Genomic DNA, 12,430 nt, shown 5'->3' on the forward strand with positions numbered 1-12,430 from the left:
TGAAAAGGAGAACCTCTTTTAACAGCAAGAACTCTGGACTTGCAGTTTGCATTAAGGGTTCCTATCCTATCTCATCCCACACCACCCCTTCTAAGGAAAGGAAAGGAAAGGTCCCCTGTGCAAGCACCATTCGTTTCCGACTCTGGGGTGACGTTGCTTTCACTACATTTTCACGGCAGACTTTTTATGGGGTGGTTTGCCATTGCCTTCCCCAGTCTTTTACACCTTCCCCCCAGCAAGCTGGGTACTCATTTTACCGACCTCGGAAGGATGGAAGGCTGAGTCAACCTTGGGCCGGCTACCTGAACCAGCTTTCGCTGGAATGGAACTCAGGTCGTGAGCAGAGTTCAGATCACAGTACTGCAGTACTGCTGCTTTACCACTCTTCTTTACCCCTTCTAAAGAAAGAAGTAGTACTGGCAAAATATGGCTTATGGATGTTGAATAGTATCATATAGCCCAATTCCATCAGATCTCATGAGACTGTGAGACCACCAAATAAGACTTGTAGGGAAAGGCAATGGCAAACAACCTTAATTTTTTTTTTTTTAAAAGTATAGCCTTATGTACACACCAAAAGCTCATTTAGGAAGAGGCAAAGGGTATCTCTAGGAATCACCAGAAACACTATGGTTTTTACCTGGGAGTTTCTGGTGATTCCTAGAGTTACTCTTTGTCAACTTCCAGTAAGTACACAAGGCTGCTTCCCCCTCATAATTTCCTCCCACTGCTAGTTTGAGCAGCATTGGGAAACAGGATCTGGGATCTTTGACTTGGCTCATTGTCTTAAGTCATCTGGAGTACTTGCTCTGCAGATTTACTTCCATCACACTGTTGATGTCTGAGGCTTAAAATGTATATTTGTGGAGAGATGTTCAGACTTCAGAGAGATGCTCCTCAAACCATTCATTACAAAGGAGTCTCAACAAATGGCGAACTATTCATCATTTTGTTGCATTTTTAGATTCATGTTCCCAAGTTCTTATGAGTTTTCTTTTGTCTGTGAGGTTTATCATGTATAATTAATAGATAGGTAGGTGATAAAGCCTTTCAATAAATAGCATTTATTTATTTAGCTATTGATGCCAGTTTGGTGTAGTGGTTAAGTGAGCAGACTCTTATCTGGGAGACCCGGGTTTGATTCCCCACTCCTGCATTTGCAGCTGCTGGAATGGCTTTGGGTCAGTCATAGCTCTCGTAGGATTGTCCTTGAAAGGGCAGCTGCTGTAAGAGCTCTCTCAGCCCCACCTACCTCACCGGGTGTCTGTTGGGGGGGAAAGTAAAGGAGATTGTGACTGCTCTGAGACTCTCCTCCTTCTTGCTAGCAAAGCAGAGTAATTCTTGTCTCCTCTATTTTATCCTCTAAATCAGGGGTGGCCAACGGTAGCTCTCCAGATGTTTTTTGCCTACAACTCCCATCAGCCCCAGCCAGCATGGCTGATGGCTGGGGCTGATGGGAGTTGTAGGCAAAAAAAGGTCTGGAGAGCTACCGTTGGCCACCCCTGCTCTAAATGACCTTGCAAAATTGGTGTGTATGTGAGGGGGGGGGGAGAGAAAGGGGAGAGAGAGAGAGAGAGAGAGAGCGAGAGAGAGAGAGAGAGGCACGAGGCACCCACCAATCTTCCATGGCAGAATGGGGAATTGAACCTTCATCTAGCTGTTCCTAGTTCTGCACTATAAGCTCTACTCCTTGCTGGTTAAACACATGAAAAAAGGGAGGCACGCCCTTTTGCAAACTCATTCAAGAAATTAAGAATCCAAGGATTTATCGTCCTATTGAAATTAATGCAGTTTAAACTCCTAGATCTCAACCCAGCCTACTAGTTGACTGTTCTAAGTTTTTTTATGTTGTCTACTGTAGAGTGGAAAAGGAGAGTTTTTGGCTTGGGTGTAGACTTAACTTCCTCTTACTGTGTCTTTCACACAAAAATGTAGAACAGTGTCTTCAGATTTTAGGCTGTTCATTTTCAAATGCAGCATGTTTGAGGGATTGTTCTTGGTGATAATGAAGCACGGTTCTTACTGTACAACCTGCTTCCCCCTTTTTTTGTCTGGGTTCTTAGTTCAGTTCTCTCACTGTGCCTCCGTGCACCGTGCAGTAGTATGTGGCAGAGTCTGCAACAGTCAAGGAAGAGATCTGCAGGTAGAACTGATTCCTGCCATCATTTTTGGAGATGGAAATCCTGCTCTGGAGAGAGGGTGTATAGTATGTGCTCCCACTGTGACGTATAGCTGCTACCCATTCTAGGCCTTTGCCTGGAGACTGCCTTATCAAAGTCCAGTCATAGTTACTAGAGACATAGTTATCCGGTGACAGTGCAGGTCAGCCTGATAGACTCTCCAGGCTTGGCTGTTCTTGGGCTGGATTCCAGTAGGGTGATTTGAGAAAGGACCCCTGGGAGAAGAACAAAGAGAATAATTCCGTTGTGATCCGTCCACACATAAGTAACAGCAGAATTATCTCATACCTTTGCCTCCCAGAGTGACTCACATGAAGGGCTGACGAAAATCAACATCAATGCAATGGAGTATTTCATGTTTGCTGATTGGCAACTATCTGCCAGTGGTTTAGGAAGTGCCTGTTTTGGGAATACGGGGGCATCTCACCGTGATGCTGTTTAAGGACATATAGCAAAGGGTTTGGGATTTGCATAAGGGGTTCATATCCCCTCCCTCACATCCCGTTATTGGGGAGGGAAGGTGGCTCAATGGTAGAGCATCTGCTTGGGAAGCAGAAGGTCCCAGGTTCAATCCCCCGTATCTCCAAAAAAGGGTCTAGGCAAATAGGTGTGAAAAACCTCAGCTTGAGACCCTGGAGAGCCGCTGCCAGCCTGAGTAGACAATACTGACTTTGATGGACCAAAGGTCTGATTCAGTATAAGGCAGCTTCATATGTTCATATGTTCATAAAGGACTGTCAGAGTAATGTGTTCATTAAAAAGGGGAACATTTGTTGGGACGGTTGGCTATTGTCTGTGGTTTTCACACACATGTGGTTCTAATTCTGTGATTGCAAAGGTGGGTGTAGGTGGGAGAAGGGGATCCCCTGGTTCGGAGGCCCTCCCCCTGCTTCAGGGTTATCAGAAAGCGGGAGGGCAAATGTCTGCTGGGCACTCCTTTATACCCTACGGAAATATAATGGAGAATTGATCTGTGAGTATTGGGGGCTCTGGGAGGCTGTTGATGTAGAAGCAACAATTTTTCAGCATAGCATCTGGGATCTCTCCACAAAATGTCACCCAAGTTTCAAAAAGATTGGACCAGGGGGTCCAATTCTATGAGCCCCAAAAGAAGGTGTCTGGGTTTTTTGGCCACTGTGTGACACAGAGTATTGGACTGGATGGGACATTGGCCTGATACAACATGGCTTCTCGTATGTTTTTATGTGACCTCATCCTCCATTATTTCCAATGGGGGGAGGCATTTAAAAAGGAACGTTAGTTGCCAGTTGTAATCTGAAATACTCTACAGCCCAGTAGCAACCAGGAGAGAGAGCTGGGAGCGGTGAATGCCCCTGAACCCCATGGCTTAGTCCAACTCACCAGCTGCAGGTGTTGAGATAGATATTGAAACTGCAGAGCATCCTGTCAATGATATTTGAAATGAACAAATGAAACAGGACGTGAGTGCATATGAAGAGCCCTGCAGGATCAGGCCAATAGTCCATCTAGTCTAGCATCCTCTCTCATACAGTGGCCAACCAGTTCCTCTGGATGGCCAACAACGGGGCACAGAGGCTGAGGCCTTCCCCTGATATTGCCTCCTGGCTTTGGGATACAAAGGATTAGTGCCTCTGAATGTGGAGGTTCCCCTCAGACACCAGGGCTAGTAGCCACTGATAGACTTATCCTGTCTGTCTGTCTGTCTGTGTTGGACTGGATGGGCCATTGGCCTCTTATGGCTTCTTCTATCTATCTATCTATCTATCTATCTATCTATCTATCTATCTATCTATCTATCTATCTATCTATCTATCTATCTATCTATCTATCTATCTATCTATCTATCTATCTATCTATCTATCTATCTCTGCCTGTCTGTCTGTCTGTCTGCCCTTTTAAAGCTGCTTGTTCCTGTGGACAAACCACGTTCCTAGTCTCTTAAAAAGTTGAGTGTTTGTGCAAGGAACAAGAACATTAGCTGTTTTTAAGTAAAATAGGACAGAGGATGCTATGCTAGTAAATTCAGTTGGAGCTTTCCTGTGTCTACAACCCGCTTCCCCTTTTTGTCCAGGCTCTTCATTCAGTGTGTCTCTTGCACAGTAGTAAATGGCTGAGTCTACAACAGTCAGGGAGGACATCTGCAGGTAGAACTGATTCTTGGCATTGTCATTGGAGATAGAAATCCTGCTTTGGAGAGAGTAGGCATAGTTTGCACTACCATCATTAAATACGGCTCCTAACCATTCCAGGCCTTTACCAGGAGGCTGCCTTAGCCAGTTCCACCAGTAGCCCTGAGAGATGTAGGATCCAGTGACTGTGCAGGTCAGCCTGATAGTCTCTCCAGGCTTGGCTGTTCCTGGGCCTGATTCCACTAGGGTTGCCAAGTCCAATTCAAGAAATATCTGGGGACTTTGGGGGTGGAGCCAGGAGACTTTGGGGGTGGAGCCAGGAGACATTAGGGGTGGAGCCAAGATCAAGCCTGTGACAAGCATAACTGAACTCCAAAGGGAGTTCTGGCCATCACATTTAAAGGGACGGCACACCTTTTCAATTCCTTTCTTCCATAGGAAATAATGAAGGATAGGAGCACCTTCTTTTTGGGCTTATAGAATTGGACCCCCTGGTCCAAACTTTTTGAAACTTGGGGGGCATTTTGGGGAGAGACACCAGATGCTATGATGAAAATTTGGTGCCTCTACCCCAAAAAACAGCCCCCCCAGAGCCCCGGATACCTGAGGATCAATTCTTCATGATTTTCTATGGGAATAAATCTCCATAGGGAATAATTGAATTCCCAGCATAAGAACATAAGAACATAAGAGAAGCCATGTTAGATCAGGCCAATGGCCCCATCCAGTCCAACATTCTGTGTCACACAGCGGCCAAATATATATATATATATATATATATATATATATATATATATATATATATATATATATATATATATATATACACACACACACACACACACACACACACACACACACACACACACACACACACACTGTGGCTAATAGCCACTGATGGACCTCTGCTCCATATTTTTATCTAACCCCTTCTTGAAGGTGGCTATGCTTGTGGATGCCACCACCTCCGGTGGCAGTGAATTCCACATGTTAATCACCCTTTGGGTGAAGAAGTACTTCCTTTTATCCGTTTTAACCTGTCTGCTCAGCAATTTCATCGAATGCCCACGAGTTCTTGTATTGTGAGAAAGGGAGAAAAGTACTTCTTTCTCTACTTTCTCCATCCCATGCATTATCTTGTAAACTTCTATCATGTCACCCCTCAGTCGACGTTTCTCCAAGCTAAAGAGCCCTAAGCGTTTCAACCTTTCTTCATAGGGAAGGTGTTCCAGCCCTTTAATCATTTTAGTTGCCCTTTTCTGAACTTTCTCCAATGCTATAATATCCTTTTTGAGGTGCGGCGACCAGAACTGCACACAGTACTCCAAATGAGACCGCACCATCGATTTATACAGAGGCATTATGATACTGGCTGATTTGTTTTCAATTCCCTTCCTAATAATTCCCAGCATGGTGTTGGCCTTTTTTATTGCAAACGCACACTGTCTTGACATTTTCAGTGAATTATCTACCATGACCCCAAGATCTCTCTCTTGGTCTGTCTCTGCCAGTTCACACCCCATCAACTTGTATTTGTAGCTGGGATTCTTGGCCCCAATGTGCATTACTTTGCACTTGGCCACATTGAACCGCATCTGCCACGTTGACGCCCACTCACCCAGCCTCAACAGATCCCTTTGGAGTTCCTCACAATCCTCTCTGGTTCTCACCACCCTGAACAATTTAGTGTCATCCGCAAATTTGGCCACTTCACTGCTCACTCCCAGCTCTAAATCATTTATGAACAAGTTAAACAGGATGGGACCCAGTACCGAGCCCTGCGGCACCCCACTGCTTACCGTCCTCCACTGCGAAGACTGCCCATTTATACTCACTCTCTGCTTCCTATTACTCAGCCAGTTTTTGATCCACAAGAGGACCTGTCCTTTTACTCCATGACTCTCAAGCTTTCTAAGGAGCCTTTGATGAGGAACTTTATCAAAAGCTTTCTGGAAGTCAAGGTAAACAACATCTATCGGGTCTCCTTTGTCCACATGTTTGTTCACCCCCTCAAAGAAATGTAACAGGTTAGTGAGGCAAGATCTTCCCTTGCAGAACCCATGCTGAGTCTTCCTCAATAACCCGTGTTCATCAATGTGCCTACTCATTCTGTCCTTGATAATGGTTTCTACCAACTTTCCCGGTATTGAAGTCAGACTGACTGGCCTGTAATTTCCCGGATCTCCTCTGGAACCCTTTTTAAAGATGGGGGTGACATTTGCTACCTTCCAGTCCTCAGGAACGGAGGCAGATTTCAATGAAAGATTACAGATTTTTGTTAGAAGATCCACAAGTTCAACTTTGAGTTCTTTCAGAACTCTCGGATGTATGCCATCCGGACCCGGTGACTTATTAGTTTTTAATTTGTCTATTAGTTGTAGGACCTCCTCTTTTGTCACCTCAATCTGACTCAGGTCTTTCAACACCCCTTCCAATATTAGTGGTTCTGGGGCGGGCAAACACTTCTCATCTTCCACGGTGAAGACGGAGGCAAAAAATGCATTCAGCTTCTCAGCCATTTCCCCATCCTCCTTCAGTAATCCTTTTACCCCATGGTCATCCAAGGGCCCCACTGCTTCCCTGGCTGGTTTCCTACTTCTAATATATTTGAAGAAATTTTTATTGTTGGTCTTTATGTTTTTTGCAATATGCTCCTCATAGTCCCTTTTTGCCTGCCTGATCACAGTCTTGCATTTGATTTGCCACTGCCTGTGTTCCCTTTTATTAATCTCACTTGGACTGGTTTTCCACCGCTTAAAGGAGTCCTTCTTACCTTTTACAGCTTCCATTACTTTGTTTGTTAACCATGCTGGCCTCTTCTTATACCTGTTTGTGCCTTTCCTAACTTGTGGTATGTATTTTATCTGAGCTTCTAGGATTATAGTTTTAAATAGTCTCCAAGCTTCCCCAAGGGTTTTGACCGTATTTACCTTTCCTTTCAGTTTCCTCCTCACATGCCTCCTCATCTCAGAGAATTTACCCCTTTTAAAGTTAAATGTGGTTGTGGCGGTCTTTTGGGGCAACTCCCTATTTATACAAATGGTGAAATCAATAACATTATGGTCACTGTTCCCAAGCGGCGCAATCACTTTTACGTCTCTCACCAAGACTTGGGCATTACTTAGGACCAGATCCAGGATCGCCCCACCCCTGGTAGGTTCTGAGACCATCTGCTCCATAGCACAGTCATTGAGAGCATCAAGAAACTCAATCTCTTTCTCTCGACCAGAACACATATTGACCCAATCAATCTGCGGGTAGTTAAAATCACCTATTAAGACACAGTTTTTACGTTTAGCCGCTATCTTTAATCCCTCCATCATATTATAATCGTCCTCTCTCTTTTGATTTGGTGGGCGATAACAAACTCCCATAGTTAAATTTCCTTTTGGGCCCTCTATTTCAACCCAAAGCATTTCTAAAAGGGAATCTAATTCTCTGACCTCAGTCTTACTGGACCGTATATCCTCTCTGACATACAGAGCCACCCCACCTCCAACCCTTCCCTCCCTATCCTTCCGATATAACTTATATCCAGGAATCACCGTGTCCCACTGATTCTCCTCATTCCACCAAGTTTCTGAAATTCCCACAATGTCTATGTTTTCTCCCAACACTAAACATTCCAATTCACCAATTTTACTTCGGACACTTCTAGCATTTGCATTTCAGCAGACATTTCCCTCCCCCTGACATTTCCCTTTCTGACAACCCTGAAGCGGGGGGAGGGACTCCAAACCGGGGGATCCCCTGACCCCACCTGGGGATTGGCAGATTCCACCAGTGTGATTTGAGAAAGGACCCCTGGGGAGAATAAATAAACAAGAGAAAAGTTCTGTTTTGATCATCCCAAATACAAAGAACAGCAGAATTATTTCATACTTTTGCCTCCCCAAGAGACTCACATGAAGGGCTGATGAAAATCAACATCAAAACAAATAAGTATTTCATGTTTGCTGATAGGCAACTATCTGTCAGTGGTTTAGGAAAAGCCAGTTTTGGTAACACAGGAAGGTCTAACCGAGAAGCCATTTAAGAAGAAATAGCTCAGGGCTTGAGATTTGCATAAGGTGGTGCATCAGCCCCTACCCTTTCCTCCCCTTCAAAGGATAAAAGGGATGGCAGAGTGATAACTTCTTTAAAAAGGGCAACAACTTTTGGGAAGACTGGCTGTTGCCTGTGGTTTTCTTTCACAAACATGTGGGCATAATTCTGTGCTTGCAGAGGTGGGTGGTAGTTATGGAGGGCCCAAGAGAAGGCAAGGAGAGGTTGCTTAAGAACATAAGAAGAGCCTTGCTGGATCAGACCAGTGGTCCATCTAGTTCAGCATTCTGTGTCACACAGTGAAGAGCCAACCACAGGGCTGCTGTTGCCTCCTGGCACTTTTGATTCTCAGCTGGACTACTGAACCCCCTCTGTGTCCACCACATTCAGCCAGGAAACAAATTCATTGACTTCTTCTTCCCAGTTCTGCTCGCTTCCATCAAAAGGGTTGCTGAATTCATATTGATCTGTAATGCTCTTATATGCCAATAAAGCTTGGCATTTGGGGAAAAAAAGGGGGAAAAAAAAGTTGCTGAAGAAAACGGATTTTAAAAAATGACCAGGGGTGATTTCCCACACAGCTTACCGAGGAGCGAAGTCCCTCCTCACCGCGCAGCGTCTGCTCCGATTTCCCGCCAACTGCTCCGTGGATTCAGGAAGTGCCGGACCTTTTGTGTCTCAAATGGAAATTGCTAAAACCCTAGTTTACGTTAGCAACGCAAAAGGTCCGGCACTTTATGAATCCGTGGAGCAGTTGGTGGGAAATTCGAGCAGACGCTGCCTGGTGAGGAGGGACTTCGCTCCTCGGTAAGCTGTGTGGAAAATTGCCCCAGGATTCATTTGTAGGAGAGATTCATCCATCAATGGGTCTGTTAAATATCCCCTTTCCCGCCAAGGATCCCCTGCAAATTCCACCCCTCCTCCTCCCATCTCTTGCATTATTGTTATCAAATTTTGACCCTGATCCTTCTGATCAACTTTCCACTTTGTCTTTGTGGAGGAAAATCTTCATCTGAGGAACAAGGGAATTGGCTGTTCTTGGGCAACACAGCTCAGAGGACACAATGCTGCTAAATTCAGTTGGAGCATTCCTGTGTCTACAGCCTGCTTCTCTCTCCTTTTTGGTCTGGGCTCTTAGTTCAGTTCTCTCACTGTGTCTCTCGACTCCTGCGCAGTAGTAAATAGCTGAGTCTGCAACTGTCATGGAGGACATTTGCAGGTAGTACTCATTCCTGCCATCGTGTTTGGAGATGGAAATCCTGCTTTGGAGAGAAGGTGCATGGAAAGTTTCTCCGCTGTACCGTATAACCGCTAACCATTCCAAGCCTTTGCCGGGAGGCTGCCTTAACCAGCTCCACCAGTAGCCCAAAGCAACGGAGTATCCAGAGACGGTGCAGGCCAGCCTGATCGATTCCCCGGGCTTGGCTTTTCCTGGGCCGGATTGCACCAGTGTGATTCGAGAAAAGACCCCTGGAAGGAGAAGGAGAGAAAAATTCAGTTGTGTTTAACCTGCAGGTGAATAACAGAAGATTTTATTTCATGCCTTCCCTGCCGAGAGGGACTTACACGAAGGGCTGATGAAAATCAACATCAAAGCAAAGGAGTATTCCATGGTTGTCACTAGGTGGACTATCTGCCAGTGGTTTAGGAAGGGCCAGTTTTTGGGAACAGAGGAGGCCTTAATGGAGGTTCTGTTTAAGAAGATATGGCGAAGTGTAGTGATTTGCATAAGGGGGCTCATGTCCACCCCTCCCCGACATCTCCTTTTCAGCATAAAGGGGCTGGCAGAGTCCTGCTTTCATTAAAACGGGGGACATCTGCTGCGAAGGCTTGCTGCTTGAATACCTGCTACTATACAATAACAATTGTCATATCTGCTCCTCTCGGAGTTGCTGTGCTGAAAGTACGATATGTCTGGATAGGGTTGCCAAGTCCAATTTAAGAAATATCTGGGGATTTTGGGGGTGGAGCCAGGAGAGTTTGGGGGTGGAGCCAAGATCGAGGCTGTGACAAGCATAATTGAACTCCAAAGGGAGTTCTGGCCATCACATTTAAAGGGACGGCACACCTTTTCAATGCCTTCCTTCCATAGGAAATAATGAAGGATAGGGGCACCTTCTTTTGGAGCTCATAGAATTGGATCCCCTGGTCCAATCCTTTTGAATCTTGGGGGCTATTTTGGGGAGAGACACTGGATGCTGTGCTGAAAATCTGGTGCCTCTACCTCAAACAACAGCCCCCCCTAGATCCCTGCGGATCAATTCTCCATTATTTTCTATGGGAGTAAATCTCCATAGGGAATAATAGAGTTTCCAACAGACATTTCCCTCCCCTCCCCCCACTTTCTGATGACCCTGAAATGGGGGGAGGGCCTCCAGCCCGGGGGATCCCCTGCCCCCACCTGGGGATTGGCAACCCTATGTCTGGAGAAGTAGTGGCTCAGACATTTATCCTATCTTACGTAAACGGAGCTGTGGCGAAACCGGCCCGATTCTGCCTTCAGACCCGGTCCCGTCAGCTCCCTATTGAGTCGCCAACTCCTGGAGGGAGCTATTCCTCCTCCTGCCCCTTGGGCTCGCTGCCACCACCTGCTCAGTCTTGGGGTTCAGATTGAGAGGAACAGGACTCCCAATCCCCCTCTCCAGCTGTGAGGCCAGGCCTCAAGGTCCTCTGCCACCCTGCACTTGGGTTTCACAGAGACCTCAGCGCTTCTTTGGGGCACCCCTGGAGGATTGGCACCTTATCCAACTGCATGCCTTCCCCCCTTCCCTGGGGCCCCCTTCTTAAAAACAGCGTGGTCTAAAGCGGTCTGGGGATCTATGTGGTACAGAGATTGACTGCCAGTATTTAAAACAGAAAAAAAACATTTATTTAAACAGTAAAAATGATAGGAAAAGAAAAACAAAACAAAAGCAGTTGCATCTACCAAATTAGCACAGCACAGCACAGCACAGCAAACAGCATAACAAAGGAAAGTTGTTTATAAACGCTTTCTACTGTCCCTGGTCTAGACTTGTCCTGTCTTGAGAATTACTTACGTTGCCTTGCTGCCTGGAGCCTCCCAGGCAGGAGCTCACAGCCAAGCAGCCTCCCTTCCCGAGCGCCTGCTGCAAACTGAGACTCTCTTCCTGCCTGGCACATGGCAAGAACAACAGCACTTCCTGCCTCTCTAGGAGGCTTTCCCCCTAGGCTCTCTGCCCTCAGCTCCTCCAAGCCACCCATAGTCCCACTATTCCCAGGACACTCAGCCAAAGTTTGATCTGGGTTCTCCGCCCCCTCAGCTGGTTTTTCCGTGTCAACCAACTGAGCTCCTTCCTGCCTGGAAGGCTCCACAGCATCCTGCTGCCCTTGCGGAAATTGGCACCCATCTTCCCATTGGGCACCCCCTCCTGCAGGGCTTGATGCAGGCTGGTCCTCCCCCTCCCTGGTTGGTGGTGAGGTGGCTTCCCTAAAGTTGCCTTCCTCCCCCCACTTTCCTCTGAGGGTTTGGCTGCGGGTTACAGCATTGATAGAGTACTGGCCAACCAACAAATCCCGGCCCAATAAAACTGGAACTGTCTGTTCCTTCATTACCCCAACCTCCATAAGACCTGCTGATCCTCGCCATTCCACTGGCATCCGGGCCACAGGAATCATGGCAGGTGGTCCCAGAACCCCCTTGATACTGAACGCCATATCAGGGACAATGTCAGCTTCTGACACCAGATCTGCCCTCACAAGGGTGACTGAAGAGCCAGTGTCAGCATAGCCCAGAACCAACCGGTCCTTAAGCCTCACTGGTTCAACGAAATCACTCCAGGCCTCTGCAGGCTCCACTCTGGTGAAAAGACATTCATGGCTTACCACGGCCACATACTCCTCCTTCACCTTTGGAGCGACTGGTGCTTTTATGGTGGGCCTGGGGGTTTCAGCTTGCAGCTCTGGGCAGGCCGACCTTAGGTGCCCAGGCCGGCCACAGCTGTAGCACGTTCGAATCTGGGGCCGATCCTGATTAGTCACATTGGGGGATTTTCTACCCTGTTCCTGGGCAGGTTTCCCTTCCCTTTGTGGTGATGGTTGCTCCTTCCCACCCCTTAGGGACCCCTTGTGTCCCCT

The sequence above is a fragment of the Heteronotia binoei genome, chromosome 15, assembly GCF_032191835.1.
Source record: "Heteronotia binoei isolate CCM8104 ecotype False Entrance Well chromosome 15, APGP_CSIRO_Hbin_v1, whole genome shotgun sequence".
NCBI classification, from domain to species: domain Eukaryota; kingdom Metazoa; phylum Chordata; class Lepidosauria; order Squamata; family Gekkonidae; genus Heteronotia; species Heteronotia binoei.